General features: G+C 48.8%; 50 non-coding genes across 50 annotated transcripts; all 50 read right to left on the reverse strand.

Moving 5' to 3' along the window:
- Positions 1–230: 230 nt before the first annotated feature.
- On the reverse strand, positions 231–312 carry Trnas-cga (transfer RNA serine (anticodon CGA)). Its single transcript has one exon. It is a non-coding gene; the product is annotated as a tRNA-Ser (tRNA).
- Positions 313–450: 138 nt separating this feature from the next.
- On the reverse strand, positions 451–523 carry Trnak-uuu (transfer RNA lysine (anticodon UUU)). Its single transcript has one exon. It is a non-coding gene; the product is annotated as a tRNA-Lys (tRNA).
- A 539-nt stretch (positions 524–1,062) lies between these two features.
- Trnaf-gaa (transfer RNA phenylalanine (anticodon GAA)) lies at positions 1,063–1,135 on the reverse strand. Its single transcript has one exon. It is a non-coding gene; the product is annotated as a tRNA-Phe (tRNA).
- Positions 1,136–1,748: 613 nt separating this feature from the next.
- Positions 1,749–1,830, reverse strand: Trnas-uga (transfer RNA serine (anticodon UGA)). Its single transcript has one exon. It is a non-coding gene; the product is annotated as a tRNA-Ser (tRNA).
- Positions 1,831–2,401: 571 nt separating this feature from the next.
- Positions 2,402–2,483, reverse strand: Trnas-cga (transfer RNA serine (anticodon CGA)). Its single transcript has one exon. It is a non-coding gene; the product is annotated as a tRNA-Ser (tRNA).
- A 138-nt stretch (positions 2,484–2,621) lies between these two features.
- Trnak-uuu (transfer RNA lysine (anticodon UUU)) lies at positions 2,622–2,694 on the reverse strand. The gene has a single exon. It is a non-coding gene; the product is annotated as a tRNA-Lys (tRNA).
- Positions 2,695–3,233: 539 nt separating this feature from the next.
- Trnaf-gaa (transfer RNA phenylalanine (anticodon GAA)) lies at positions 3,234–3,306 on the reverse strand. Its single transcript has one exon. It is a non-coding gene; the product is annotated as a tRNA-Phe (tRNA).
- Positions 3,307–3,919: 613 nt separating this feature from the next.
- On the reverse strand, positions 3,920–4,001 carry Trnas-uga (transfer RNA serine (anticodon UGA)). Its single transcript has one exon. It is a non-coding gene; the product is annotated as a tRNA-Ser (tRNA).
- A 571-nt stretch (positions 4,002–4,572) lies between these two features.
- On the reverse strand, positions 4,573–4,654 carry Trnas-cga (transfer RNA serine (anticodon CGA)). The gene has a single exon. It is a non-coding gene; the product is annotated as a tRNA-Ser (tRNA).
- Positions 4,655–4,792: 138 nt separating this feature from the next.
- On the reverse strand, positions 4,793–4,865 carry Trnak-uuu (transfer RNA lysine (anticodon UUU)). The gene has a single exon. It is a non-coding gene; the product is annotated as a tRNA-Lys (tRNA).
- A 539-nt stretch (positions 4,866–5,404) lies between these two features.
- On the reverse strand, positions 5,405–5,477 carry Trnaf-gaa (transfer RNA phenylalanine (anticodon GAA)). The gene has a single exon. It is a non-coding gene; the product is annotated as a tRNA-Phe (tRNA).
- A 613-nt stretch (positions 5,478–6,090) lies between these two features.
- Positions 6,091–6,172, reverse strand: Trnas-uga (transfer RNA serine (anticodon UGA)). The gene has a single exon. It is a non-coding gene; the product is annotated as a tRNA-Ser (tRNA).
- A 571-nt stretch (positions 6,173–6,743) lies between these two features.
- Positions 6,744–6,825, reverse strand: Trnas-cga (transfer RNA serine (anticodon CGA)). Its single transcript has one exon. It is a non-coding gene; the product is annotated as a tRNA-Ser (tRNA).
- Positions 6,826–6,963: 138 nt separating this feature from the next.
- Positions 6,964–7,036, reverse strand: Trnak-uuu (transfer RNA lysine (anticodon UUU)). Its single transcript has one exon. It is a non-coding gene; the product is annotated as a tRNA-Lys (tRNA).
- Positions 7,037–7,575: 539 nt separating this feature from the next.
- Positions 7,576–7,648, reverse strand: Trnaf-gaa (transfer RNA phenylalanine (anticodon GAA)). Its single transcript has one exon. It is a non-coding gene; the product is annotated as a tRNA-Phe (tRNA).
- A 611-nt stretch (positions 7,649–8,259) lies between these two features.
- Trnas-uga (transfer RNA serine (anticodon UGA)) lies at positions 8,260–8,341 on the reverse strand. The gene has a single exon. It is a non-coding gene; the product is annotated as a tRNA-Ser (tRNA).
- A 571-nt stretch (positions 8,342–8,912) lies between these two features.
- Trnas-cga (transfer RNA serine (anticodon CGA)) lies at positions 8,913–8,994 on the reverse strand. The gene has a single exon. It is a non-coding gene; the product is annotated as a tRNA-Ser (tRNA).
- Positions 8,995–9,132: 138 nt separating this feature from the next.
- Positions 9,133–9,205, reverse strand: Trnak-uuu (transfer RNA lysine (anticodon UUU)). The gene has a single exon. It is a non-coding gene; the product is annotated as a tRNA-Lys (tRNA).
- Positions 9,206–9,744: 539 nt separating this feature from the next.
- Positions 9,745–9,817, reverse strand: Trnaf-gaa (transfer RNA phenylalanine (anticodon GAA)). The gene has a single exon. It is a non-coding gene; the product is annotated as a tRNA-Phe (tRNA).
- A 611-nt stretch (positions 9,818–10,428) lies between these two features.
- Trnas-uga (transfer RNA serine (anticodon UGA)) lies at positions 10,429–10,510 on the reverse strand. The gene has a single exon. It is a non-coding gene; the product is annotated as a tRNA-Ser (tRNA).
- Positions 10,511–11,081: 571 nt separating this feature from the next.
- On the reverse strand, positions 11,082–11,163 carry Trnas-cga (transfer RNA serine (anticodon CGA)). Its single transcript has one exon. It is a non-coding gene; the product is annotated as a tRNA-Ser (tRNA).
- A 138-nt stretch (positions 11,164–11,301) lies between these two features.
- On the reverse strand, positions 11,302–11,374 carry Trnak-uuu (transfer RNA lysine (anticodon UUU)). Its single transcript has one exon. It is a non-coding gene; the product is annotated as a tRNA-Lys (tRNA).
- A 539-nt stretch (positions 11,375–11,913) lies between these two features.
- On the reverse strand, positions 11,914–11,986 carry Trnaf-gaa (transfer RNA phenylalanine (anticodon GAA)). The gene has a single exon. It is a non-coding gene; the product is annotated as a tRNA-Phe (tRNA).
- Positions 11,987–12,597: 611 nt separating this feature from the next.
- Trnas-uga (transfer RNA serine (anticodon UGA)) lies at positions 12,598–12,679 on the reverse strand. Its single transcript has one exon. It is a non-coding gene; the product is annotated as a tRNA-Ser (tRNA).
- A 571-nt stretch (positions 12,680–13,250) lies between these two features.
- Positions 13,251–13,332, reverse strand: Trnas-cga (transfer RNA serine (anticodon CGA)). The gene has a single exon. It is a non-coding gene; the product is annotated as a tRNA-Ser (tRNA).
- A 138-nt stretch (positions 13,333–13,470) lies between these two features.
- On the reverse strand, positions 13,471–13,543 carry Trnak-uuu (transfer RNA lysine (anticodon UUU)). The gene has a single exon. It is a non-coding gene; the product is annotated as a tRNA-Lys (tRNA).
- Positions 13,544–14,082: 539 nt separating this feature from the next.
- Positions 14,083–14,155, reverse strand: Trnaf-gaa (transfer RNA phenylalanine (anticodon GAA)). Its single transcript has one exon. It is a non-coding gene; the product is annotated as a tRNA-Phe (tRNA).
- Positions 14,156–14,768: 613 nt separating this feature from the next.
- Positions 14,769–14,850, reverse strand: Trnas-uga (transfer RNA serine (anticodon UGA)). Its single transcript has one exon. It is a non-coding gene; the product is annotated as a tRNA-Ser (tRNA).
- Positions 14,851–15,422: 572 nt separating this feature from the next.
- On the reverse strand, positions 15,423–15,504 carry Trnas-cga (transfer RNA serine (anticodon CGA)). Its single transcript has one exon. It is a non-coding gene; the product is annotated as a tRNA-Ser (tRNA).
- Positions 15,505–15,642: 138 nt separating this feature from the next.
- Trnak-uuu (transfer RNA lysine (anticodon UUU)) lies at positions 15,643–15,715 on the reverse strand. Its single transcript has one exon. It is a non-coding gene; the product is annotated as a tRNA-Lys (tRNA).
- Positions 15,716–16,254: 539 nt separating this feature from the next.
- Trnaf-gaa (transfer RNA phenylalanine (anticodon GAA)) lies at positions 16,255–16,327 on the reverse strand. Its single transcript has one exon. It is a non-coding gene; the product is annotated as a tRNA-Phe (tRNA).
- A 613-nt stretch (positions 16,328–16,940) lies between these two features.
- On the reverse strand, positions 16,941–17,022 carry Trnas-uga (transfer RNA serine (anticodon UGA)). The gene has a single exon. It is a non-coding gene; the product is annotated as a tRNA-Ser (tRNA).
- A 572-nt stretch (positions 17,023–17,594) lies between these two features.
- Trnas-cga (transfer RNA serine (anticodon CGA)) lies at positions 17,595–17,676 on the reverse strand. The gene has a single exon. It is a non-coding gene; the product is annotated as a tRNA-Ser (tRNA).
- Positions 17,677–17,814: 138 nt separating this feature from the next.
- On the reverse strand, positions 17,815–17,887 carry Trnak-uuu (transfer RNA lysine (anticodon UUU)). The gene has a single exon. It is a non-coding gene; the product is annotated as a tRNA-Lys (tRNA).
- Positions 17,888–18,426: 539 nt separating this feature from the next.
- On the reverse strand, positions 18,427–18,499 carry Trnaf-gaa (transfer RNA phenylalanine (anticodon GAA)). The gene has a single exon. It is a non-coding gene; the product is annotated as a tRNA-Phe (tRNA).
- A 613-nt stretch (positions 18,500–19,112) lies between these two features.
- Trnas-uga (transfer RNA serine (anticodon UGA)) lies at positions 19,113–19,194 on the reverse strand. The gene has a single exon. It is a non-coding gene; the product is annotated as a tRNA-Ser (tRNA).
- Positions 19,195–19,766: 572 nt separating this feature from the next.
- Trnas-cga (transfer RNA serine (anticodon CGA)) lies at positions 19,767–19,848 on the reverse strand. The gene has a single exon. It is a non-coding gene; the product is annotated as a tRNA-Ser (tRNA).
- Positions 19,849–19,986: 138 nt separating this feature from the next.
- On the reverse strand, positions 19,987–20,059 carry Trnak-uuu (transfer RNA lysine (anticodon UUU)). The gene has a single exon. It is a non-coding gene; the product is annotated as a tRNA-Lys (tRNA).
- Positions 20,060–20,598: 539 nt separating this feature from the next.
- On the reverse strand, positions 20,599–20,671 carry Trnaf-gaa (transfer RNA phenylalanine (anticodon GAA)). The gene has a single exon. It is a non-coding gene; the product is annotated as a tRNA-Phe (tRNA).
- Positions 20,672–21,284: 613 nt separating this feature from the next.
- On the reverse strand, positions 21,285–21,366 carry Trnas-uga (transfer RNA serine (anticodon UGA)). The gene has a single exon. It is a non-coding gene; the product is annotated as a tRNA-Ser (tRNA).
- A 572-nt stretch (positions 21,367–21,938) lies between these two features.
- Trnas-cga (transfer RNA serine (anticodon CGA)) lies at positions 21,939–22,020 on the reverse strand. The gene has a single exon. It is a non-coding gene; the product is annotated as a tRNA-Ser (tRNA).
- A 138-nt stretch (positions 22,021–22,158) lies between these two features.
- Trnak-uuu (transfer RNA lysine (anticodon UUU)) lies at positions 22,159–22,231 on the reverse strand. The gene has a single exon. It is a non-coding gene; the product is annotated as a tRNA-Lys (tRNA).
- A 539-nt stretch (positions 22,232–22,770) lies between these two features.
- Positions 22,771–22,843, reverse strand: Trnaf-gaa (transfer RNA phenylalanine (anticodon GAA)). The gene has a single exon. It is a non-coding gene; the product is annotated as a tRNA-Phe (tRNA).
- A 613-nt stretch (positions 22,844–23,456) lies between these two features.
- On the reverse strand, positions 23,457–23,538 carry Trnas-uga (transfer RNA serine (anticodon UGA)). The gene has a single exon. It is a non-coding gene; the product is annotated as a tRNA-Ser (tRNA).
- Positions 23,539–24,110: 572 nt separating this feature from the next.
- On the reverse strand, positions 24,111–24,192 carry Trnas-cga (transfer RNA serine (anticodon CGA)). Its single transcript has one exon. It is a non-coding gene; the product is annotated as a tRNA-Ser (tRNA).
- A 138-nt stretch (positions 24,193–24,330) lies between these two features.
- Positions 24,331–24,403, reverse strand: Trnak-uuu (transfer RNA lysine (anticodon UUU)). Its single transcript has one exon. It is a non-coding gene; the product is annotated as a tRNA-Lys (tRNA).
- A 539-nt stretch (positions 24,404–24,942) lies between these two features.
- On the reverse strand, positions 24,943–25,015 carry Trnaf-gaa (transfer RNA phenylalanine (anticodon GAA)). Its single transcript has one exon. It is a non-coding gene; the product is annotated as a tRNA-Phe (tRNA).
- Positions 25,016–25,628: 613 nt separating this feature from the next.
- Trnas-uga (transfer RNA serine (anticodon UGA)) lies at positions 25,629–25,710 on the reverse strand. The gene has a single exon. It is a non-coding gene; the product is annotated as a tRNA-Ser (tRNA).
- Positions 25,711–26,409: 699 nt separating this feature from the next.
- Positions 26,410–26,491, reverse strand: Trnas-cga (transfer RNA serine (anticodon CGA)). Its single transcript has one exon. It is a non-coding gene; the product is annotated as a tRNA-Ser (tRNA).
- A 138-nt stretch (positions 26,492–26,629) lies between these two features.
- On the reverse strand, positions 26,630–26,702 carry Trnak-uuu (transfer RNA lysine (anticodon UUU)). Its single transcript has one exon. It is a non-coding gene; the product is annotated as a tRNA-Lys (tRNA).
- Positions 26,703–27,073: the final 371 nt, after the last annotated feature.

A 27,073-nucleotide genomic window follows, 5' to 3' on the forward strand; every position in this document is an offset into this window, starting at 1 on the left:
ACTTTCGAGCACATCTGTGTACTCACCATCTCAGCGACGGCTTTCTGCAGTCCCAGCGTCAGTGCGAGGTGAACCGAAAGGCACAGTAAGTAGCTGTCGTCGCGAAAACTCAGTATTCTTAAAACGGAAATTTTCGTCTTGTTGAGAATGGCATCACTGGTTGCACCCGCATTCGCCCACGCATGTCACATGTGTGCGAAAACGTTTGCTCCTCTTTACGCAAAATCGCACGCAGCCGGTAGGATTCGAACCTACGCTCCCAGAGGGAATCTGATTTCGAGTCAGACGCCTTAACCACTCGGCCACGACTGCCGTTAGCGCGGTGTTCTCTCGACACATGCAACTGCTACCGTTTAAAACACTGTGGTGTCAGAAAACGGCGTAGCTGCATTATTTTCCGTAGCGTTTCCACCGCTACCAGACGAATCGCTACCAAAGTATTAAAATTTCCGCCCGGACAGGGACTTGAACCCTGGACCCTTAGGTTAAAAGCCTAATGCTCTACCGACTGAGCTATCCGGGCTCACACAAGGCTGCAAAACCTCCCACGATGCACAACTATACATTGACTCATGTCCTTTACTGTTGTTCAATCGCTGCATGGGGCCGTTACTAATAAAACGTCGCCCAAATGCTGTCTACAAACTTATCGCGCTAAGCCCGTAACACACTATCGAAGACTGCTGACACACGATGCAACAACAAATTGTACCAGTTGTTACGTCTCATACGTTGGAGCAGAGAATTTACGTGTTTTGTCGACACTCACGGGGCAATTGGAAAATTCACAAGCATTTCGAATGCAATGTTTCCCACGCTTTCGCTCATTTCACGGTTCCGTTGAAGATGTTCTTCACCACCTGACACAGAAAAGGGAATGCAGTCGGTAGGATATTTTTAATTCTTTTGCTTCTAAGGGAGTTAGTTGTCTAGTAAGTTCCTCTTATGGCATGCAATAGACAACCAGAACAGCTACAGGAGAGGGTCAGTTTTGTTGTCAGCGGTAGTTGCATTATCACAAACGCAGAGTAATTCCATTGGCGTCGCATGAAAACGAATACCTGCCGAAACCCGGGATCGAACCAGGGACCTTTAGATCTTCAGTCTAACGCTCTCCCAACTGAGCTATTTCGGCTGACGTCGAAGGTTGCTATTTGCATGTGTTCGTTAATTTGTGCCTCGTTGCCAATTTCACAGTCACCTTCGTCTGATAAGACATAGGGACGCTGAAGGGCGAGCAGCCGATGCAGTGAAGTTCCACACACATTTCTTCAGCTTCCGTCATCGTAACAAGCAAACATGTCGACTCGATTCGTGTGATATTGAATTCGCTGACTTGACGTGACGCCACGCTGACGCTAGAAAACACGTGCTATATCGATGCCAGGGGCAACTCGTGTGCAGAGAACGAGACACAAGAAGGAGTGAGCCTCTCCACCATATGAGAGGCAGTATCTAGCAGATACACACGGTAAAACATTCGACTTGCGTTAGCTCATAAATTGCTACACGTCATCGTCTGCAAGCTAAAATGGACACATCTGCACTGCCCAGTGAGGCGACACTTGTACTAACACCTGGTGGACGGCTGTGAGACTAGGAGATGAGCTGCGGCTTCTGGGGGCGACTGTAACGCTGCGCCCTCGATCAAATAACACTGCACATTGCTGGTGACCCACGTGTTTAGTAGTGACGCAACTGCTAGGTGCATCCTAGCAACGTCCGCCTTTTGAGAGCGAGAAAATTTTCGCAGTCGGCAGGACTCGAACCTACGCTCCCAGAGGGAATCTGATTTCAAGTCAGACGCCTTAACCACTCGGCCACGACTGCCGGTGGCGGAAGCGACTCCCGACAAGTGAAGCCGCCATCTTTAGAAGCAATCTGATGGCAGAAAACGGCGTGGCCTCACTCTTTGCTGTAGGGTTTCCATTAGCCGTTACGAAAGTGTACTAATTTCCCACTGACTTATGGCCCCAATGGCGACTTCACCGACTTCCCACTGACGCACCGCTGACGCTAGTTTTCTGTCGTCTTAAAACGATGGACATACCTCCAAGCAGCTGCGAGATCTTAAGAAAAGAAAAAAAAACGCTGCACCACTGCTTTTGCCGCACTCGAATGATTGAAATTGCGATTCATAAAAAGAAAATGAAATGTCCGCTCTGTCCAACACTTTCGAGCACATCTGTGTACTCACCATCTCAGCGACGGCTTTCTGCAGTCCCAGCGTCAGTGCGAGGTGAACCGAAAGGCACAGTAAGTAGCTGTCGTCGCGAAAACTCAGTATTCTTAAAACGGAAATTTTCGTCTTGTTGAGAATGGCATCACTGGTTGCACCCGCATTCGCCCACGCATGTCACATGTGTGCGAAAACGTTTGCTCCTCTTTACGCAAAATCGCACGCAGCCGGTAGGATTCGAACCTACGCTCCCAGAGGGAATCTGATTTCGAGTCAGACGCCTTAACCACTCGGCCACGACTGCCGTTAGCGCGGTGTTCTCTCGACACATGCAACTGCTACCGTTTAAAACACTGTGGTGTCAGAAAACGGCGTAGCTGCATTATTTTCCGTAGCGTTTCCACCGCTACCAGACGAATCGCTACCAAAGTATTAAAATTTCCGCCCGGACAGGGACTTGAACCCTGGACCCTTAGGTTAAAAGCCTAATGCTCTACCGACTGAGCTATCCGGGCTCACACAAGGCTGCAAAACCTCCCACGATGCACAACTATACATTGACTCATGTCCTTTACTGTTGTTCAATCGCTGCATGGGGCCGTTACTAATAAAACGTCGCCCAAATGCTGTCTACAAACTTATCGCGCTAAGCCCGTAACACACTATCGAAGACTGCTGACACACGATGCAACAACAAATTGTACCAGTTGTTACGTCTCATACGTTGGAGCAGAGAATTTACGTGTTTTGTCGACACTCACTGGGCAATTGGAAAATTCACAAGCATTTCGAATGCAATGTTTCCCACGCTTTCGCTCATTTCACGGTTCCGTTGAAGATGTTCTTCACCACCTGACACAGAAAAGGGAATGCAGTCGGTAGGATATTTTTAATTCTTTTGCTTCTAAGGGAGTTAGTTGTCTAGTAAGTTCCTCTTATGGCATGCAATAGACAACCAGAACAGCTACAGGAGAGGGTCAGTTTTGTTGTCAGCGGTAGTTGCATTATCACAAACGCAGAGTAATTCCATTGGCGTCGCATGAAAACGAATACCTGCCGAAACCCGGGATCGAACCAGGGACCTTTAGATCTTCAGTCTAACGCTCTCCCAACTGAGCTATTTCGGCTGACGTCGAAGGTTGCTATTTGCATGTGTTCGTTAATTTGTGCCTCGTTGCCAATTTCACAGTCACCTTCGTCTGATAAGACATAGGGACGCTGAAGGGCGAGCAGCCGATGCAGTGAAGTTCCACACACATTTCTTCAGCTTCCGTCATCGTAACAAGCAAACATGTCGACTCGATTCGTGTGATATTGAATTCGCTGACTTGACGTGACGCCACGCTGACGCTAGAAAACACGTGCTATATCGATGCCAGGGGCAACTCGTGTGCAGAGAACGAGACACAAGAAGGAGTGAGCCTCTCCACCATATGAGAGGCAGTATCTAGCAGATACACACGGTAAAACATTCGACTTGCGTTAGCTCATAAATTGCTACACGTCATCGTCTGCAAGCTAAAATGGACACATCTGCACTGCCCAGTGAGGCGACACTTGTACTAACACCTGGTGGACGGCTGTGAGACTAGGAGATGAGCTGCGGCTTCTGGGGGCGACTGTAACGCTGCGCCCTCGATCAAATAACACTGCACATTGCTGGTGACCCACGTGTTTAGTAGTGACGCAACTGCTAGGTGCATCCTAGCAACGTCCGCCTTTTGAGAGCGAGAAAATTTTCGCAGTCGGCAGGACTCGAACCTACGCTCCCAGAGGGAATCTGATTTCAAGTCAGACGCCTTAACCACTCGGCCACGACTGCCGGTGGCGGAAGCGACTCCCGACAAGTGAAGCCGCCATCTTTAGAAGCAATCTGATGGCAGAAAACGGCGTGGCCTCACTCTTTGCTGTAGGGTTTCCATTAGCCGTTACGAAAGTGTACTAATTTCCCACTGACTTATGGCCCCAATGGCGACTTCACCGACTTCCCACTGACGCACCGCTGACGCTAGTTTTCTGTCGTCTTAAAACGATGGACATACCTCCAAGCAGCTGCGAGATCTTAAGAAAAGAAAAAAAAACGCTGCACCACTGCTTTTGCCGCACTCGAATGATTGAAATTGCGATTCATAAAAAGAAAATGAAATGTCCGCTCTGTCCAACACTTTCGAGCACATCTGTGTACTCACCATCTCAGCGACGGCTTTCTGCAGTCCCAGCGTCAGTGCGAGGTGAACCGAAAGGCACAGTAAGTAGCTGTCGTCGCGAAAACTCAGTATTCTTAAAACGGAAATTTTCGTCTTGTTGAGAATGGCATCACTGGTTGCACCCGCATTCGCCCACGCATGTCACATGTGTGCGAAAACGTTTGCTCCTCTTTACGCAAAATCGCACGCAGCCGGTAGGATTCGAACCTACGCTCCCAGAGGGAATCTGATTTCGAGTCAGACGCCTTAACCACTCGGCCACGACTGCCGTTAGCGCGGTGTTCTCTCGACACATGCAACTGCTACCGTTTAAAACACTGTGGTGTCAGAAAACGGCGTAGCTGCATTATTTTCCGTAGCGTTTCCACCGCTACCAGACGAATCGCTACCAAAGTATTAAAATTTCCGCCCGGACAGGGACTTGAACCCTGGACCCTTAGGTTAAAAGCCTAATGCTCTACCGACTGAGCTATCCGGGCTCACACAAGGCTGCAAAACCTCCCACGATGCACAACTATACATTGACTCATGTCCTTTACTGTTGTTCAATCGCTGCATGGGGCCGTTACTAATAAAACGTCGCCCAAATGCTGTCTACAAACTTATCGCGCTAAGCCCGTAACACACTATCGAAGACTGCTGACACACGATGCAACAACAAATTGTACCAGTTGTTACGTCTCATACGTTGGAGCAGAGAATTTACGTGTTTTGTCGACACTCACTGGGCAATTGGAAAATTCACAAGCATTTCGAATGCAATGTTTCCCACGCTTTCGCTCATTTCACGGTTCCGTTGAAGATGTTCTTCACCACCTGACACAGAAAAGGGAATGCAGTCGGTAGGATATTTTTAATTCTTTTGCTTCTAAGGGAGTTAGTTGTCTAGTAAGTTCCTCTTATGGCATGCAATAGACAACCAGAACAGCTACAGGAGAGGGTCAGTTTTGTTGTCAGCGGTAGTTGCATTATCACAAACGCAGAGTAATTCCATTGGCGTCGCATGAAAACGAATACCTGCCGAAACCCGGGATCGAACCAGGGACCTTTAGATCTTCAGTCTAACGCTCTCCCAACTGAGCTATTTCGGCTGACGTCGAAGGTTGCTATTTGCATGTGTTCGTTAATTTGTGCCTCGTTGCCAATTTCACAGTCACCTTCGTCTGATAAGACATAGGGACGCTGAAGGGCGAGCAGCCGATGCAGTGAAGTTCCACACACATTTCTTCAGCTTCCGTCATCGTAACAAGCAAACATGTCGACTCGATTCGTGTGATATTGAATTCGCTGACTTGACGTGACGCCACGCTGACGCTAGAAAACACGTGCTATATCGATGCCAGGGGCAACTCGTGTGCAGAGAACGAGACACAAGAAGGAGTGAGCCTCTCCACCATATGAGAGGCAGTATCTAGCAGATACACACGGTAAAACATTCGACTTGCGTTAGCTCATAAATTGCTACACGTCATCGTCTGCAAGCTAAAATGGACACATCTGCACTGCCCAGTGAGGCGACACTTGTACTAACACCTGGTGGACGGCTGTGAGACTAGGAGATGAGCTGCGGCTTCTGGGGGCGACTGTAACGCTGCGCCCTCGATCAAATAACACTGCACATTGCTGGTGACCCACGTGTTTAGTAGTGACGCAACTGCTAGGTGCATCCTAGCAACGTCCGCCTTTTGAGAGCGAGAAAATTTTCGCAGTCGGCAGGACTCGAACCTACGCTCCCAGAGGGAATCTGATTTCAAGTCAGACGCCTTAACCACTCGGCCACGACTGCCGGTGGCGAAAGCGACTCCCGACAAGTGAAGCCGCCATCTTTAGAAGCAATCTGATGGCAGAAAACGGCGTGGCCTCACTCTTTGCTGTAGGGTTTCCATTAGCCGTTACGAAAGTGTACTAATTTCCCACTGACTTATGGCTCCAATGGCGACTTCACCGACTTCCCACTGACGCACCGCTGACGCTAGTTTTCTGTCGTCTTAAAACGATGGACATACCTCCAAGCAGCTGCGAGATCTTAAGAAAAGAAAAAAAAACGCTGCACCACTGCTTTTGCCGCACTCGAATGATTGAAATTGCGATTCATAAAAAGAAAATGAAATGTCCGCTCTGTCCAACACTTTCGAGCACATCTGTGTACTCACCATCTCAGCGACGGCTTTCTGCAGTCCCAGCGTCAGTGCGAGGTGAACCGAAAGGCACAGTAAGTAGCTGTCGTCGCGAAAACTCAGTATTCTTAAAACGGAAATTTTCGTCTTGTTGAGAATGGCATCACTGGTTGCACCCGCATTCGCCCACGCATGTCACATGTGTGCGAAAACGTTTGCTCCTCTTTACGCAAAATCGCACGCAGCCGGTAGGATTCGAACCTACGCTCCCAGAGGGAATCTGATTTCGAGTCAGACGCCTTAACCACTCGGCCACGACTGCCGTTAGCGCGGTGTTCTCTCGACACATGCAACTGCTACCGTTTAAAACACTGTGGTGTCAGAAAACGGCGTAGCTGCATTATTTTCCGTAGCGTTTCCACCGCTACCAGACGAATCGCTACCAAAGTATTAAAATTTCCGCCCGGACAGGGACTTGAACCCTGGACCCTTAGGTTAAAAGCCTAATGCTCTACCGACTGAGCTATCCGGGCTCACACAAGGCTGCAAAACCTCCCACGATGCACAACTATACATTGACTCATGTCCTTTACTGTTGTTCAATCGCTGCATGGGGCCGTTACTAATAAAACGTCGCCCAAATGCTGTCTACAAACTTATCGCGCTAAGCCCGTAACACACTATCGAAGACTGCTGACACACGATGCAACAACAAATTGTACCAGTTGTTACGTCTCATACGTTGGAGCAGAGAATTTACGTGTTTTGTCGACACTCACTGGGCAATTGGAAAATTCACAAGCATTTCGAATGCAATGTTTCCCACGCTTTCGCTCATTTCACGGTTCCGTTGAAGATGTTCTTCACCACCTGACACAGAAAAGGGAATGCAGTCGGTAGGATATTTTTAATTCTTTTGCTTCTAAGGGAGTTAGTTGTCTAGTAAGTTCCTCTTATGGCATGCAATAGACAACCAGAACAGCTACAGGAGAGGGTCAGTTTTGTTGTCAGCGGTAGTTGCATTATCACAAACGCAGAGTAATTCCATTGGCGTCGCATGAAAACGAATACCTGCCGAAACCCGGGATCGAACCAGGGACCTTTAGATCTTCAGTCTAACGCTCTCCCAACTGAGCTATTTCGGCTGACGTCGAAGGTTGCCATTTGCATGTGTTCGTTAATTTGTGCCTCGTTGCCAATTTCACAGTCACCTTCGTCTGATAAGACATAGGGACGCTGAAGGGCGAGCAGCCGATGCAGTGAAGTTCCACACACATTTCTTCAGCTTCCGTCATCGTAACAAGCAAACATGTCGACTCGATTCGTGTGATATTGAATTCGCTGACTTGACGTGACGCCACGCTGACGCTAGAAAACACGTGCTATATCGATGCCAGGGGCAACTCGTGTGCAGAGAACGAGACACAAGAAGGAGTGAGCCTCTCCACCATATGAGAGGCAGTATCTAGCAGATACACACGGTAAAACATTCGACTTGCGTTAGCTCATAAATTGCTACACGTCATCGTCTGCAAGCTAAAATGGACACATCTGCACTGCCCAGTGAGGCGACACTTGTACTAACACCTGGTGGACGGCTGTGAGACTAGGAGATGAGCTGCGGCTTCTGGGGGCGACTGTAACGCTGCGCCCTCGATCAAATAACACTGCACATTGCTGGTGACCCACATGTTTAGTAGTGACGCAACTGCTAGGATGCAGCTCAACGTCCGCCTTTTGAGAGCGAGAAAATTTTCGCAGTCGGCAGGACTCGAACCTACGCTCCCAGAGGGAATCTGATTTCAAGTCAGACGCCTTAACCACTCGGCCACGACTGCCGGTGGCGGAAGCGACTCCCGACAAGTGAAGCCGCCATCTTTAGAAGCAATCTGATGGCAGAAAACGGCGTGGCCTCACTCTTTGCTGTAGGGTTTCCATTAGCCGTTACGAAAGTGTACTAATTTCCCACTGACTTATGGCTCCAATGGCGACTTCACCGACTTCCCACTGACGCACCGCTGACGCTAGTTTTCTGTCGTCTTAAAACGATGGACATACCTCCAAGCAGCTGCGAGATCTTAAGAAAAGAAAAAAAAACGCTGCACCACTGCTTTTGCCGCACTCGAATGATTGAAATTGCGATTCATAAAAAGAAAATGAAATGTCCGCTCTGTCCAACACTTTCGAGCACATCTGTGTACTCACCATCTCAGCGACGGCTTTCTGCAGTCCCAGCGTCAGTGCGAGGTGAACCGAAAGGCACAGTAAGTAGCTGTCGTCGCGAAAACTCAGTATTCTTAAAACGGAAATTTTCGTCTTGTTGAGAATGGCATCACTGGTTGCACCCGCATTCGCCCACGCATGTCACATGTGTGCGAAAACGTTTGCTCCTCTTTACGCAAAATCGCACGCAGCCGGTAGGATTCGAACCTACGCTCCCAGAGGGAATCTGATTTCGAGTCAGACGCCTTAACCACTCGGCCACGACTGCCGTTAGCGCGGTGTTCTCTCGACACATGCAACTGCTACCGTTTAAAACACTGTGGTGTCAGAAAACGGCGTAGCTGCATTATTTTCCGTAGCGTTTCCACCGCTACCAGACGAATCGCTACCAAAGTATTAAAATTTCCGCCCGGACAGGGACTTGAACCCTGGACCCTTAGGTTAAAAGCCTAATGCTCTACCGACTGAGCTATCCGGGCTCACACAAGGCTGCAAAACCTCCCACGATGCACAACTATACATTGACTCATGTCCTTTACTGTTGTTCAATCGCTGCATGGGGCCGTTACTAATAAAACGTCGCCCAAATGCTGTCTACAAACTTATCGCGCTAAGCCCGTAACACACTATCGAAGACTGCTGACACACGATGCAACAACAAATTGTACCAGTTGTTACGTCTCATACGTTGGAGCAGAGAATTTACGTGTTTTGTCGACACTCACTGGGCAATTGGAAAATTCACAAGCATTTCGAATGCAATGTTTCCCACGCTTTCGCTCATTTCACGGTTCCGTTGAAGATGTTCTTCACCACCTGACACAGAAAAGGGAATGCAGTCGGTAGGATATTTTTAATTCTTTTGCTTCTAAGGGAGTTAGTTGTCTAGTAAGTTCCTCTTATGGCATGCAATAGACAACCAGAACAGCTACAGGAGAGGGTCAGTTTTGTTGTCAGCGGTAGTTGCATTATCACAAACGCAGAGTAATTCCATTGGCGTCGCATGAAAACGAATACCTGCCGAAACCCGGGATCGAACCAGGGACCTTTAGATCTTCAGTCTAACGCTCTCCCAACTGAGCTATTTCGGCTGACGTCGAAGGTTGCCATTTGCATGTGTTCGTTAATTTGTGCCTCGTTGCCAATTTCACAGTCACCTTCGTCTGATAAGACATAGGGACGCTGAAGGGCGAGCAGCCGATGCAGTGAAGTTCCACACACATTTCTTCAGCTTCCGTCATCGTAACAAGCAAACATGTCGACTCGATTCGTGTGATATTGAATTCGCTGACTTGACGTGACGCCACGCTGACGCTAGAAAACACGTGCTATATCGATGCCAGGGGCAACTCGTGTGCAGAGAACGAGACACAAGAAGGAGTGAGCCTCTCCACCATATGAGAGGCAGTATCTAGCAGATACACACGGTAAAACATTCGACTTGCGTTAGCTCATAAATTGCTACACGTCATCGTCTGCAAGCTAAAATGGACACATCTGCACTGCCCAGTGAGGCGACACTTGTACTAACACCTGGTGGACGGCTGTGAGACTAGGAGATGAGCTGCGGCTTCTGGGGGCGACTGTAACGCTGCGCCCTCGATCAAATAACACTGCACATTGCTGGTGACCCACATGTTTAGTAGTGACGCAACTGCTAGGATGCAGCTCAACGTCCGCCTTTTGAGAGCGAGAAAATTTTCGCAGTCGGCAGGACTCGAACCTACGCTCCCAGAGGGAATCTGATTTCAAGTCAGACGCCTTAACCACTCGGCCACGACTGCCGGTGGCGGAAGCGACTCCCGACAAGTGAAGCCGCCATCTTTAGAAGCAATCTGATGGCAGAAAACGGCGTGGCCTCACTCTTTGCTGTAGGGTTTCCATTAGCCGTTACGAAAGTGTACTAATTTCCCACTGACTTATGGCTCCAATGGCGACTTCACCGACTTCCCACTGACGCACCGCTGACGCTAGTTTTCTGTCGTCTTAAAACGATGGACATACCTCCAAGCAGCTGCGAGATCTTAAGAAAAGAAAAAAAAACGCTGCACCACTGCTTTTGCCGCACTCGAATGATTGAAATTGCGATTCATAAAAAGAAAATGAAATGTCCGCTCTGTCCAACACTTTCGAGCACATCTGTGTACTCACCATCTCAGCGACGGCTTTCTGCAGTCCCAGCGTCAGTGCGAGGTGAACCGAAAGGCACAGTAAGTAGCTGTCGTCGCGAAAACTCAGTATTCTTAAAACGGAAATTTTCGTCTTGTTGAGAATGGCATCACTGGTTGCACCCGCATTCGCCCACGCATGTCACATGTGTGCGAAAACGTTTGCTCCTCTTTACGCAAAATCGCACGCAGCCGGTAGGATTCGAACCTACGCTCCCAGAGGGAATCTGATTTCGAGTCAGACGCCTTAACCACTCGGCCACGACTGCCGTTAGCGCGGTGTTCTCTCGACACATGCAACTGCTACCGTTTAAAACACTGTGGTGTCAGAAAACGGCGTAGCTGCATTATTTTCCGTAGCGTTTCCACCGCTACCAGACGAATCGCTACCAAAGTATTAAAATTTCCGCCCGGACAGGGACTTGAACCCTGGACCCTTAGGTTAAAAGCCTAATGCTCTACCGACTGAGCTATCCGGGCTCACACAAGGCTGCAAAACCTCCCACGATGCACAACTATACATTGACTCATGTCCTTTACTGTTGTTCAATCGCTGCATGGGGCCGTTACTAATAAAACGTCGCCCAAATGCTGTCTACAAACTTATCGCGCTAAGCCCGTAACACACTATCGAAGACTGCTGACACACGATGCAACAACAAATTGTACCAGTTGTTACGTCTCATACGTTGGAGCAGAGAATTTACGTGTTTTGTCGACACTCACTGGGCAATTGGAAAATTCACAAGCATTTCGAATGCAATGTTTCCCACGCTTTCGCTCATTTCACGGTTCCGTTGAAGATGTTCTTCACCACCTGACACAGAAAAGGGAATGCAGTCGGTAGGATATTTTTAATTCTTTTGCTTCTAAGGGAGTTAGTTGTCTAGTAAGTTCCTCTTATGGCATGCAATAGACAACCAGAACAGCTACAGGAGAGGGTCAGTTTTGTTGTCAGCGGTAGTTGCATTATCACAAACGCAGAGTAATTCCATTGGCGTCGCATGAAAACGAATACCTGCCGAAACCCGGGATCGAACCAGGGACCTTTAGATCTTCAGTCTAACGCTCTCCCAACTGAGCTATTTCGGCTGACGTCGAAGGTTGCCATTTGCATGTGTTCGTTAATTTGTGCCTCGTTGCCAATTTCACAGTCACCTTCGTCTGATAAGACATAGGGACGCTGAAGGGCGAGCAGCCGATGCAGTGAAGTTCCACACACATTTCTTCAGCTTCCGTCATCGTAACAAGCAAACATGTCGACTCGATTCGTGTGATATTGAATTCGCTGACTTGACGTGACGCCACGCTGACGCTAGAAAACACGTGCTATATCGATGCCAGGGGCAACTCGTGTGCAGAGAACGAGACACAAGAAGGAGTGAGCCTCTCCACCATATGAGAGGCAGTATCTAGCAGATACACACGGTAAAACATTCGACTTGCGTTAGCTCATAAATTGCTACACGTCATCGTCTGCAAGCTAAAATGGACACATCTGCACTGCCCAGTGAGGCGACACTTGTACTAACACCTGGTGGACGGCTGTGAGACTAGGAGATGAGCTGCGGCTTCTGGGGGCGACTGTAACGCTGCGCCCTCGATCAAATAACACTGCACATTGCTGGTGACCCACATGTTTAGTAGTGACGCAACTGCTAGGATGCAGCTCAACGTCCGCCTTTTGAGAGCGAGAAAATTTTCGCAGTCGGCAGGACTCGAACCTACGCTCCCAGAGGGAATCTGATTTCAAGTCAGACGCCTTAACCACTCGGCCACGACTGCCGGTGGCGGAAGCGACTCCCGACAAGTGAAGCCGCCATCTTTAGAAGCAATCTGATGGCAGAAAACGGCGTGGCCTCACTCTTTGCTGTAGGGTTTCCATTAGCCGTTACGAAAGTGTACTAATTTCCCACTGACTTATGGCTCCAATGGCGACTTCACCGACTTCCCACTGACGCACCGCTGACGCTAGTTTTCTGTCGTCTTAAAACGATGGACATACCTCCAAGCAGCTGCGAGATCTTAAGAAAAGAAAAAAAAACGCTGCACCACTGCTTTTGCCGCACTCGAATGATTGAAATTGCGATTCATAAAAAGAAAATGAAATGTCCGCTCTGTCCAACACTTTCGAGCACATCTGTGTACTCACCATCTCAGCGACGGCTTTCTGCAGTCCCAGCGTCAGTGCGAGGTGAACCGAAAGGCACAGTAAGTAGCTGTCGTCGCGAAAACTCAGTATTCTTAAAACGGAAATTTTCGTCTTGTTGAGAATGGCATCACTGGTTGCACCCGCATTCGCCCACGCATGTCACATGTGTGCGAAAACGTTTGCTCCTCTTTACGCAAAATCGCACGCAGCCGGTAGGATTCGAACCTACGCTCCCAGAGGGAATCTGATTTCGAGTCAGACGCCTTAACCACTCGGCCACGACTGCCGTTAGCGCGGTGTTCTCTCGACACATGCAACTGCTACCGTTTAAAACACTGTGGTGTCAGAAAACGGCGTAGCTGCATTATTTTCCGTAGCGTTTCCACCGCTACCAGACGAATCGCTACCAAAGTATTAAAATTTCCGCCCGGACAGGGACTTGAACCCTGGACCCTTAGGTTAAAAGCCTAATGCTCTACCGACTGAGCTATCCGGGCTCACACAAGGCTGCAAAACCTCCCACGATGCACAACTATACATTGACTCATGTCCTTTACTGTTGTTCAATCGCTGCATGGGGCCGTTACTAATAAAACGTCGCCCAAATGCTGTCTACAAACTTATCGCGCTAAGCCCGTAACACACTATCGAAGACTGCTGACACACGATGCAACAACAAATTGTACCAGTTGTTACGTCTCATACGTTGGAGCAGAGAATTTACGTGTTTTGTCGACACTCACTGGGCAATTGGAAAATTCACAAGCATTTCGAATGCAATGTTTCCCACGCTTTCGCTCATTTCACGGTTCCGTTGAAGATGTTCTTCACCACCTGACACAGAAAAGGGAATGCAGTCGGTAGGATATTTTTAATTCTTTTGCTTCTAAGGGAGTTAGTTGTCTAGTAAGTTCCTCTTATGGCATGCAATAGACAACCAGAACAGCTACAGGAGAGGGTCAGTTTTGTTGTCAGCGGTAGTTGCATTATCACAAACGCAGAGTAATTCCATTGGCGTCGCATGAAAACGAATACCTGCCGAAACCCGGGATCGAACGAGGGACCTTTAGATCTTCAGTCTAACGCTCTCCCAACTGAGCTATTTCGGCTGACGTCGAAGGTTGCCATTTGCATGTGTTCGTTAATTTGTGCCTCGTTGCCAATTTCACAGTCACCTTCGTCTGATAAGACATAGGGACGCTGAAGGGCGAGCAGCCGATGCAGTGAAGTTCCACACACATTTCTTCAGCTTCCGTCATCGTAACAAGCAAACATGTCGACTCGATTCGTGTGATATTGAATTCGCTGACTTGACGTGACGCCACGCTGACGCTAGAAAACACGTGCTATATCGATGCCAGGGGCAACTCGTGTGCAGAGAACGAGACACAAGAAGGAGTGAGCCTCTCCACCATATGAGAGGCAGTATCTAGCAGATACACACGGTAAAACATTCGACTTGCGTTAGCTCATAAATTGCTACACGTCATCGTCTGCAAGCTAAAATGGACACATCTGCACTGCCCAGTGAGGCGACACTTGTACTAACACCTGGTGGACGGCTGTGAGACTAGGAGATGAGCTGCGGCTTCTGGGGGCGACTGTAACGCTGCGCCCTCGATCAAATAACACTGCACATTGCTGGTGACCCACGTGTTTAGTAGTGACGCAACTGCTAGGTGCATCCTAGCAACGTCCGCCTTTTGAGAGCGAGAAAATTTTCGCAGTCGGCAGGACTCGAACCTACGCTCCCAGAGGGAATCTGATTTCAAGTCAGACGCCTTAACCACTCGGCCACGACTGCCGGTGGCGGAAGCGACTCCCGACAAGTGAAGCCGCCATCTTTAGAAGCGATCTGATGGCAGAAAACGGCGTGGCCTCACTCTTTGCTGTAGGGTTTCCATTAGCCGTTACGAAAGTGTACTAATTTCCCACTGACTTATGGCTCCAATGGCGACTTCACCGACTTCCCACTGACGCACCGCTGACGCTAGTTTTCTGTCGTCTTAAAACGATGGACATACCTCCAAGCAGCTGCGAGATCTTAAGAAAAGAAAAAAAAAACGCTGCACCACTGCTTTTGCCGCACTCGAATGATTGAAATTGCGATTCATAAAAAGAAAATGAAATGTCCGCTCTGTCCAACACTTTCGAGCACATCTGTGTACTCACCATCTCAGCGACGGCTTTCTGCAGTCCCAGCGTCAGTGCGAGGTGAACCGAAAGGCACAGTAAGTAGCTGTCGTCGCGAAAACTCAGTATTCTTAAAACGGAAATTTTCGTCTTGTTGAGAATGGCATCACTGGTTGCACCCGCATTCGCCCACGCATGTCACATGTGTGCGAAAACGTTTGCTCCTCTTTACGCAAAATCGCACGCAGCCGGTAGGATTCGAACCTACGCTCCCAGAGGGAATCTGATTTCGAGTCAGACGCCTTAACCACTCGGCCACGACTGCCGTTAGCGCGGTGTTCTCTCGACACATGCAACTGCTACCGTTTAAAACACTGTGGTGTCAGAAAACGGCGTAGCTGCATTATTTTCCGTAGCGTTTCCACCGCTACCAGACGAATCGCTACCAAAGTATTAAAATTTCCGCCCGGACAGGGACTTGAACCCTGGACCCTTAGGTTAAAAGCCTAATGCTCTACCGACTGAGCTATCCGGGCTCACACAAGGCTGCAAAACCTCCCACGATGCACAACTATACATTGACTCATGTCCTTTACTGTTGTTCAATCGCTGCATGGGGCCGTTACTAATAAAACGTCGCCCAAATGCTGTCTACAAACTTATCGCGCTAAGCCCGTAACACACTATCGAAGACTGCTGACACACGATGCAACAACAAATTGTACCAGTTGTTACGTCTCATACGTTGGAGCAGAGAATTTACGTGTTTTGTCGACACTCACTGGGCAATTGGAAAATTCACAAGCATTTCGAATGCAATGTTTCCCACGCTTTCGCTCATTTCACGGTTCCGTTGAAGATGTTCTTCACCACCTGACACAGAAAAGGGAATGCAGTCGGTAGGATATTTTTAATTCTTTTGCTTCTAAGGGAGTTAGTTGTCTAGTAAGTTCCTCTTATGGCATGCAATAGACAACCAGAACAGCTACAGGAGAGGGTCAGTTTTGTTGTCAGCGGTAGTTGCATTATCACAAACGCAGAGTAATTCCATTGGCGTCGCATGAAAACGAATACCTGCCGAAACCCGGGATCGAACCAGGGACCTTTAGATCTTCAGTCTAACGCTCTCCCAACTGAGCTATTTCGGCTGACGTCGAAGGTTGCCATTTGCATGTGTTCGTTAATTTGTGCCTCGTTGCCAATTTCACAGTCACCTTCGTCTGATAAGACATAGGGACGCTGAAGGGCGAGCAGCCGATGCAGTGAAGTTCCACACACATTTCTTCAGCTTCCGTCATCGTAACAAGCAAACATGTCGACTCGATTCGTGTGATATTGAATTCGCTGACTTGACGTGACGCCACGCTGACGCTAGAAAACACGTGCTATATCGATGCCAGGGGCAACTCGTGTGCAGAGAACGAGACACAAGAAGGAGTGAGCCTCTCCACCATATGAGAGGCAGTATCTAGCAGATACACACGGTAAAACATTCGACTTGCGTTAGCTCATAAATTGCTACACGTCATCGTCTGCAAGCTAAAATGGACACATCTGCACTGCCCAGTGAGGCGACACTTGTACTAACACCTGGTGGACGGCTGTGAGACTAGGAGATGAGCTGCGGCTTCTGGGGGCGACTGTAACGCTGCGCCCTCGATCAAATAACACTGCACATTGCTGGTGACCCACGTGTTTAGTAGTGACGCAACTGCTAGGTGCATCCTAGCAACGTCCGCCTTTTGAGAGCGAGAAAATTTTCGCAGTCGGCAGGACTCGAACCTACGCTCCCAGAGGGAATCTGATTTCAAGTCAGACGCCTTAACCACTCGGCCACGACTGCCGGTGGCGGAAGCGACTCCCGACAAGTGAAGCCGCCATCTTTAGAAGCAATCTGATGGCAGAAAACGGCGTGGCCTCACTCTTTGCTGTAGGGTTTCCATTAGCCGTTACGAAAGTGTACTAATTTCCCACTGACTTATGGCTCCAATGGCGACTTCACCGACTTCCCACTGACGCACCGCTGACGCTAGTTTTCTGTCGTCTTAAAACGATGGACATACCTCCAAGCAGCTGCGAGATCTTAAGAAAAGAAAAAAAAAACGCTGCACCACTGCTTTTGCCGCACTCGAATGATTGAAATTGCGATTCATAAAAAGAAAATGAAATGTCCGCTCTGTCCAACACTTTCGAGCACATCTGTGTACTCACCATCTCAGCGACGGCTTTCTGCAGTCCCAGCGTCAGTGCGAGGTGAACCGAAAGGCACAGTAAGTAGCTGTCGTCGCGAAAACTCAGTATTCTTAAAACGGAAATTTTCGTCTTGTTGAGAATGGCATCACTGGTTGCACCCGCATTCGCCCACGCATGTCACATGTGTGCGAAAACGTTTGCTCCTCTTTACGCAAAATCGCACGCAGCCGGTAGGATTCGAACCTACGCTCCCAGAGGGAATCTGATTTCGAGTCAGACGCCTTAACCACTCGGCCACGACTGCCGTTAGCGCGGTGTTCTCTCGACACATGCAACTGCTACCGTTTAAAACACTGTGGTGTCAGAAAACGGCGTAGCTGCATTATTTTCCGTAGCGTTTCCACCGCTACCAGACGAATCGCTACCAAAGTATTAAAATTTCCGCCCGGACAGGGACTTGAACCCTGGACCCTTAGGTTAAAAGCCTAATGCTCTACCGACTGAGCTATCCGGGCTCACACAAGGCTGCCAAACCTCCCACGATGCACAACTATACATTGACTCATGTCCTTTACTGTTGTTCAATCGCTGCATGGGGCCGTTACTAATAAAACGTCGCCCAAATGCTGTCTACAAACTTATCGCGCTAAGCCCGTAACACACTATCGAAGACTGCTGACACACGATGCAACAACAAATTGTACCAGTTGTTACGTCTCATACGTTGGAGCAGAGAATTTACGTGTTTTGTCGACACTCACTGGGCAATTGGAAAATTCACAAGCATTTCGAATGCAATGTTTCCCACGCTTTCGCTCATTTCACGGTTCCGTTGAAGATGTTCTTCACCACCTGACACAGAAAAGGGAATGCAGTCGGTAGGATATTTTTAATTCTTTTGCTTCTAAGGGAGTTAGTTGTCTAGTAAGTTCCTCTTATGGCATGCAATAGACAACCAGAACAGCTACAGGAGAGGGTCAGTTTTGTTGTCAGCGGTAGTTGCATTATCACAAACGCAGAGTAATTCCATTGGCGTCGCATGAAAACGAATACCTGCCGAAACCCGGGATCGAACCAGGGACCTTTAGATCTTCAGTCTAACGCTCTCCCAACTGAGCTATTTCGGCTGACGTCGAAGGTTGCCATTTGCATGTGTTCGTTAATTTGTGCCTCGTTGCCAATTTCACAGTCACCTTCGTCTGATAAGACATAGGGACGCTGAAGGGCGAGCAGCCGATGCAGTGAAGTTCCACACACATTTCTTCAGCTTCCGTCATCGTAACAAGCAAACATGTCGACTCGATTCGTGTGATATTGAATTCGCTGACTTGACGTGACGCCACGCTGACGCTAGAAAACACGTGCTATATCGATGCCAGGGGCAACTCGTGTGCAGAGAACGAGACACAAGAAGGAGTGAGCCTCTCCACCATATGAGAGGCAGTATCTAGCAGATACACACGGTAAAACATTCGACTTGCGTTAGCTCATAAATTGCTACACGTCATCGTCTGCAAGCTAAAATGGACACATCTGCACTGCCCAGTGAGGCGACACTTGTACTAACACCTGGTGGACGGCTGTGAGACTAGGAGATGAGCTGCGGCTTCTGGGGGCGACTGTAACGCTGCGCCCTCGATCAAATAACACTGCACATTGCTGGTGACCCACGTGTTTAGTAGTGACGCAACTGCTAGGTGCATCCTAGCAACGTCCGCCTTTTGAGAGCGAGAAAATTTTCGCAGTCGGCAGGACTCGAACCTACGCTCCCAGAGGGAATCTGATTTCAAGTCAGACGCCTTAACCACTCGGCCACGACTGCCGGTGGCGGAAGCGACTCCCGACAAGTGAAGCCGCCATCTTTAGAAGCAATCTGATGGCAGAAAACGGCGTGGCCTCACTCTTTGCTGTAGGGTTTCCATTAGCCGTTACGAAAGTGTACTAATTTCCCACTGACTTATGGCTCCAATGGCGACTTCACCGACTTCCCACTGACGCACCGCTGACGCTAGTTTTCTGTCGTCTTAAAACGATGGACATACCTCCAAGCAGCTGCGAGATCTTAAGAAAAGAAAAAAAAAACGCTGCACCACTGCTTTTGCCGCACTCGAATGATTGAAATTGCGATTCATAAAAAGAAAATGAAATGTCCGCTCTGTCCAACACTTTCGAGCACATCTGTGTACTCACCATCTCAGCGACGGCTTTCTGCAGTCCCAGCGTCAGTGCGAGGTGAACCGAAAGGCACAGTAAGTAGCTGTCGTCGCGAAAACTCAGTATTCTTAAAACGGAAATTTTCGTCTTGTTGAGAATGGCATCACTGGTTGCACCCGCATTCGCCCACGCATGTCACATGTGTGCGAAAACGTTTGCTCCTCTTTACGCAAAATCGCACGCAGCCGGTAGGATTCGAACCTACGCTCCCAGAGGGAATCTGATTTCGAGTCAGACGCCTTAACCACTCGGCCACGACTGCCGTTAGCGCGGTGTTCTCTCGACACATGCAACTGCTACCGTTTAAAACACTGTGGTGTCAGAAAACGGCGTAGCTGCATTATTTTCCGTAGCGTTTCCACCGCTACCAGACGAATCGCTACCAAAGTATTAAAATTTCCGCCCGGACAGGGACTTGAACCCTGGACCCTTAGGTTAAAAGCCTAATGCTCTACCGACTGAGCTATCCGGGCTCACACAAGGCTGCCAAACCTCCCACGATGCACAACTATACATTGACTCATGTCCTTTACTGTTGTTCAATCGCTGCATGGGGCCGTTACTAATAAAACGTCGCCCAAATGCTGTCTACAAACTTATCGCGCTAAGCCCGTAACACACTATCGAAGACTGCTGACACACGATGCAACAACAAATTGTACCAGTTGTTACGTCTCATACGTTGGAGCAGAGAATTTACGTGTTTTGTCGACACTCACTGGGCAATTGGAAAATTCACAAGCATTTCGAATGCAATGTTTCCCACGCTTTCGCTCATTTCACGGTTCCGTTGAAGATGTTCTTCACCACCTGACACAGAAAAGGGAATGCAGTCGGTAGGATATTTTTAATTCTTTTGCTTCTAAGGGAGTTAGTTGTCTAGTAAGTTCCTCTTATGGCATGCAATAGACAACCAGAACAGCTACAGGAGAGGGTCAGTTTTGTTGTCAGCGGTAGTTGCATTATCACAAACGCAGAGTAATTCCATTGGCGTCGCATGAAAACGAATACCTGCCGAAACCCGGGATCGAACCAGGGACCTTTAGATCTTCAGTCTAACGCTCTCCCAACTGAGCTATTTCGGCTGACGTCGAAGGTTGCCATTTGCATGTGTTCGTTAATTTGTGCCTCGTTGCCAATTTCACAGTCACCTTCGTCTGATAAGACATAGGGACGCTGAAGGGCGAGCAGCCGATGCAGTGAAGTTCCACACACATTTCTTCAGCTTCCGTCATCGTAACAAGCAAACATGTCGACTCGATTCGTGTGATATTGAATTCGCTGACTTGACGTGACGCCACGCTGACGCTAGAAAACACGTGCTATATCGATGCCAGGGGCAACTCGTGTGCAGAGAACGAGACACAAGAAGGAGTGAGCCTCTCCACCATATGAGAGGCAGTATCTAGCAGATACACACGGTAAAACATTCGACTTGCGTTAGCTCATAAATTGCTACACGTCATCGTCTGCAAGCTAAAATGGACACATCTGCACTGCCCAGTGAGGCGACACTTGTACTAACACCTGGTGGACGGCTGTGAGACTAGGAGATGAGCTGCGGCTTCTGGGGGCGACTGTAACGCTGCGCCCTCGATCAAATAACACTGCACATTGCTGGTGACCCACGTGTTTAGTAGTGACGCAACTGCTAGGTGCATCCTAGCAACGTCCGCCTTTTGAGAGCGAGAAAATTTTCGCAGTCGGCAGGACTCGAACCTACGCTCCCAGAGGGAATCTGATTTCAAGTCAGACGCCTTAACCACTCGGCCACGACTGCCGGTGGCGGAAGCGACTCCCGACAAGTGAAGCCGCCATCTTTAGAAGCAATCTGATGGCAGAAAACGGCGTGGCCTCACTCTTTGCTGTAGGGTTTCCATTAGCCGTTACGAAAGTGTACTAATTTCCCACTGACTTATGGCTCCAATGGCGACTTCACCGACTTCCCACTGACGCACCGCTGACGCTAGTTTTCTGTCGTCTTAAAACGATGGACATACCTCCAAGCAGCTGCGAGATCTTAAGAAAAGAAAAAAAAAACGCTGCACCACTGCTTTTGCCGCACTCGAATGATTGAAATTGCGATTCATAAAAAGAAAATGAAATGTCCGCTCTGTCCAACACTTTCGAGCACATCTGTGTACTCACCATCTCAGCGACGGCTTTCTGCAGTCCCAGCGTCAGTGCGAGGTGAACCGAAAGGCACAGTAAGTAGCTGTCGTCGCGAAAACTCAGTATTCTTAAAACGGAAATTTTCGTCTTGTTGAGAATGGCATCACTGGTTGCACCCGCATTCGCCCACGCATGTCACATGTGTGCGAAAACGTTTGCTCCTCTTTACGCAAAATCGCACGCAGCCGGTAGGATTCGAACCTACGCTCCCAGAGGGAATCTGATTTCGAGTCAGACGCCTTAACCACTCGGCCACGACTGCCGTTAGCGCGGTGTTCTCTCGACACATGCAACTGCTACCGTTTAAAACACTGTGGTGTCAGAAAACGGCGTAGCTGCATTATTTTCCGTAGCGTTTCCACCGCTACCAGACGAATCGCTACCAAAGTATTAAAATTTCCGCCCGGACAGGGACTTGAACCCTGGACCCTTAGGTTAAAAGCCTAATGCTCTACCGACTGAGCTATCCGGGCTCACACAAGGCTGCAAAACCTCCCACGATGCACAACTATACATTGACTCATGTCCTTTACTGTTGTTCAATCGCTGCATGGGGCCGTTACTAATAAAACGTCGCCCAAATGCTGTCTACAAACTTATCGCGCTAAGCCCGTAACACACTATCGAAGACTGCTGACACACGATGCAACAACAAATTGTACCAGTTGTTACGTCTCATACGTTGGAGCAGAGAATTTACGTGTTTTGTCGACACTCACTGGGCAATTGGAAAATTCACAAGCATTTCGAATGCAATGTTTCCCACGCTTTCGCTCATTTCACGGTTCCGTTGAAGATGTTCTTCACCACCTGACACAGAAAAGGGAATGCAGTCGGTAGGATATTTTTAATTCTTTTGCTTCTAAGGGAGTTAGTTGTCTAGTAAGTTCCTCTTATGGCATGCAATAGACAACCAGAACAGCTACAGGAGAGGGTCAGTTTTGTTGTCAGCGGTAGTTGCATTATCACAAACGCAGAGTAATTCCATTGGCGTCGCATGAAAACGAATACCTGCCGAAACCCGGGATCGAACCAGGGACCTTTAGATCTTCAGTCTAACGCTCTCCCAACTGAGCTATTTCGGCTGACGTCGAAGGTTGCCATTTGCATGTGTTCGTTAATTTGTGCCTCGTTGCCAATTTCACAGTCACCTTCGTCTGATAAGACATAGGGACGCTGAAGGGCGAGCAGCCGATGCAGTGAAGTTCCACACACATTTCTTCAGCTTCCGTCATCGTAACAAGCAAACATGTCGACTCGATTCGTGTGATATTGAATTCGCTGACTTGACGTGACGCCACGCTGACGCTAGAAAACACGTGCTATATCGATGCCAGGGGCAACTCGTGTGCAGAGAACGAGACACAAGAAGGAGTGAGCCTCTCCACCATATGAGAGGCAGTATCTAGCAGATACACACGGTAAAACATTCGACTTGCGTTAGCTCATAAATTGCTACACGTCATCGTCTGCAAGCTAAAATGGACACATCTGCACTGCCCAGTGAGGCGACACTTGTACTAACACCTGGTGGACGGCTGTGAGACTAGGAGATGAGCTGCGGCTTCTGGGGGCGACTGTAACGCTGCGCCCTCGATCAAATAACACTGCACATTGCTGGTGACCCACGTGTTTAGTAGTGACGCAACTGCTAGGTGCATCCTAGCAACGTCCGCCTTTTGAGAGCGAGAAAATTTTCGCAGTCGGCAGGACTCGAACCTACGCTCCCAGAGGGAATCTGATTTCAAGTCAGACGCCTTAACCACTCGGCCACGACTGCCGGTGGCGGAAGCGACTCCCGACAAGTGAAGCCGCCATCTTTAGAAGCAATCTGATGGCAGAAAACGGCGTGGCCTCACTCTTTGCTGTAGGGTTTCCATTAGCCGTTACGAAAGTGTACTAATTTCCCACTGACTTATGGCTCCAATGGCGACTTCACCGACTTCCCACTGACGCACCGCTGACGCTAGTTTTCTGTCGTCTTAAAACGATGGACATACCTCCAAGCAGCTGCGAGATCTTAAGAAAAGAAAAAAAAAACGCTGCACCACTGCTTTTGCCGCACTCGAATGATTGAAATTGCGATTCATAAAAAGAAAATGAAATGTCCGCTCTGTCCAACACTTTCGAGCACATCTGTGTACTCACCATCTCAGCGACGGCTTTCTGCAGTCCCAGCGTCAGTGCGAGGTGAACCGAAAGGCACAGTAAGTAGCTGTCGTCGCGAAAACTCAGTATTCTTAAAACGGAAATTTTCGTCTTGTTGAGAATGGCATCACTGGTTGCACCCGCATTCGCCCACGCATGTCACATGTGTGCGAAAACGTTTGCTCCTCTTTACGCAAAATCGCACGCAGCCGGTAGGATTCGAACCTACGCTCCCAGAGGGAATCTGATTTCGAGTCAGACGCCTTAACCACTCGGCCACGACTGTCGTTAGCGCGGTGTTCTCTCGACACATGCAACTGCTACCGTTTAAAACACTGTGGTGTCAGAAAACGGCGTAGCTGCATTATTTTCCGTAGCGTTTCCACCGCTACCAGACGAATCGCTACCAAAGTATTAAAATTTCCGCCCGGACAGGGACTTGAACCCTGGACCCTTAGGTTAAAAGCCTAATGCTCTACCGACTGAGCTATCCGGGCTCACACAAGGCTGCAAAACCTCCCACGATGCACAACTATACATTGACTCATGTCCTTTACTGTTGTTCAATCGCTGCATGGGGCCGTTACTAATAAAACGTCGCCCAAATGCTGTCTACAAACTTATCGCGCTAAGCCCGTAACACACTATCGAAGACTGCTGACACACGATGCAACAACAAATTGTACCAGTTGTTACGTCTCATACGTTGGAGCAGAGAATTTACGTGTTTTGTCGACACTCACTGGGCAATTGGAAAATTCACAAGCATTTCGAATGCAATGTTTCCCACGCTTTCGCTCATTTCACGGTTCCGTTGAAGATGTTCTTCACCACCTGACACAGAAAAGGGAATGCAGTCGGTAGGATATTTTTAATTCTTTTGCTTCTAAGGGAGTTAGTTGTCTAGTAAGTTCCTCTTATGGCATGCAATAGACAACCAGAACAGCTACAGGAGAGGGTCAGTTTTGTTGTCAGCGGTAGTTGCATTATCACAAACGCAGAGTAATTCCATTGGCGTCGCATGAAAACGAATACCTGCCGAAACCCGGGATCGAACCAGGGACCTTTAGATCTTCAGTCTAACGCTCTCCCAACTGAGCTATTTCGGCTGACGTCGAAGGTTGCCATTTGCATGTGTTCGTTAATTTGTGCCTCGTTGCCAATTTCACAGTCACCTTCGTCTGATAAGACATAGGGACGCTGAAGGGCGAGCAGCCGATGCAGTGAAGTTCCACACACATTTCTTCAGCTTCCGTCATCGTAACAAGCAAACATGTCGACTCGATTCGTGTGATATTGAATTCGCTGACTTGACGTGACGCCACGCTGACGCTAGAAAACACGTGCTATATCGATGCCAGGGGCAACTCGTGTGCAGAGAACGAGACACAAGAAGGAGTGAGCCTCTCCACCATATGAGAGGCAGTATCTAGCAGATACACACGGTAAAACATTCGACTTGCGTTAGCTCATAAATTGCTACACGTCATCGTCTGCAAGCTAAAATGGACACATCTGCACTGCCCAGTGAGGCGACACTTGTACTAACACCTGGTGGACGGCTGTGAGACTAGGAGATGAGCTGCGGCTTCTGGGGGCGACTGTAACGCTGCGCCCTCGATCAAATAACACTGCACATTGCTGGTGACCCACGTGTTTAGTAGTGACGCAACTGCTAGGTGCATCCTAGCAACGTCCGCCTTTTGAGAGCGAGAAAATTTTCGCAGTCGGCAGGACTCGAACCTACGCTCCCAGAGGGAATCTGATTTCAAGTCAGACGCCTTAACCACTCGGCCACGACTGCCGGTGGCGGAAGCGACTCCCGACAAGTGAAGCCGCCATCTTTAGAAGCAATCTGATGGCAGAAAACGGCGTGGCCTCACTCTTTGCTGTAGGGTTTCCATTAGCCGTTACGAAAGTGTACTAATTTCCCACTGACTTATGGCTCCAATGGCGACTTCACCGACTTCCCACTGACGCACCGCTGACGCTTTTTTTTTTTTTTTTTTTTTTTTAATGGACTTGTAGTCCGAGGTGATAGGTTACAATACAGCATCACCGGTCTGTTCCGGTCTAACTGTGTTGGTGGGCCAGTAAATTTCCACTGTGCAGTGACTTTAGTTTTCTGTCGTCTTAAAACGATGGACATACCTCCAAGCAGCTGCGAGATCTTAAGAAAAGAAAAAAAAAACGCTGCACCACTGCTTTTGCCGCACTCGAATGATTGAAATTGCGATTCATAAAAAGAAAATGAAATGTCCGCTCTGTCCAACACTTTCGAGCACATCTGTGTACTCACCATCTCAGCGACGGCTTTCTGCAGTCCCAGCGTCAGTGCGAGGTGAACCGAAAGGCACAGTAAGTAGCTGTCGTCGCGAAAACTCAGTATTCTTAAAACGGAAATTTTCGTCTTGTTGAGAATGGCATCACTGGTTGCACCCGCATTCGCCCACGCATGTCACATGTGTGCGAAAACGTTTGCTCCTCTTTACGCAAAATCGCACGCAGCCGGTAGGATTCGAACCTACGCTCCCAGAGGGAATCTGATTTCGAGTCAGACGCCTTAACCACTCGGCCACGACTGCCGTTAGCGCGGTGTTCTCTCGACACATGCAACTGCTACCGTTTAAAACACTGTGGTGTCAGAAAACGGCGTAGCTGCATTATTTTCCGTAGCGTTTCCACCGCTACCAGACGAATCGCTACCAAAGTATTAAAATTTCCGCCCGGACAGGGACTTGAACCCTGGACCCTTAGGTTAAAAGCCTAATGCTCTACCGACTGAGCTATCCGGGCTCACACAAGGCTGCAAAACCTCCCACGATGCACAACTATACATTGACTCATGTCCTTTACTGTTGTTCAATCGCTGCATGGGGCCGTTACTAATAAAACGTCGCCCAAATGCTGTCTACAAACTTATCGCGCTAAGCCCGTAACACACTATCGAAGACTGCTGACACACGATGCAACAACAAATTGTACCAGTTGTTACGTCTCATACGTTGGAGCAGAGAATTTACGTGTTTTGTCGACACTCACTGGGCAATTGGAAAATTCACAAGCATTTCGAATGCAATGTTTCCCACGCTTTCGCTCATTTCACGGTTCCGTTGAAGATGTTCTTCACCACCTGACACAGAAAAGGGAATGCAGTCGGTAGGATA

The sequence above is a fragment of the Schistocerca cancellata genome, unplaced genomic scaffold (genome assembly GCF_023864275.1).
Source record: "Schistocerca cancellata isolate TAMUIC-IGC-003103 unplaced genomic scaffold, iqSchCanc2.1 HiC_scaffold_403, whole genome shotgun sequence".
In the NCBI taxonomy this organism is placed as follows: Eukaryota; Metazoa; Arthropoda; class Insecta; order Orthoptera; family Acrididae; genus Schistocerca; species Schistocerca cancellata.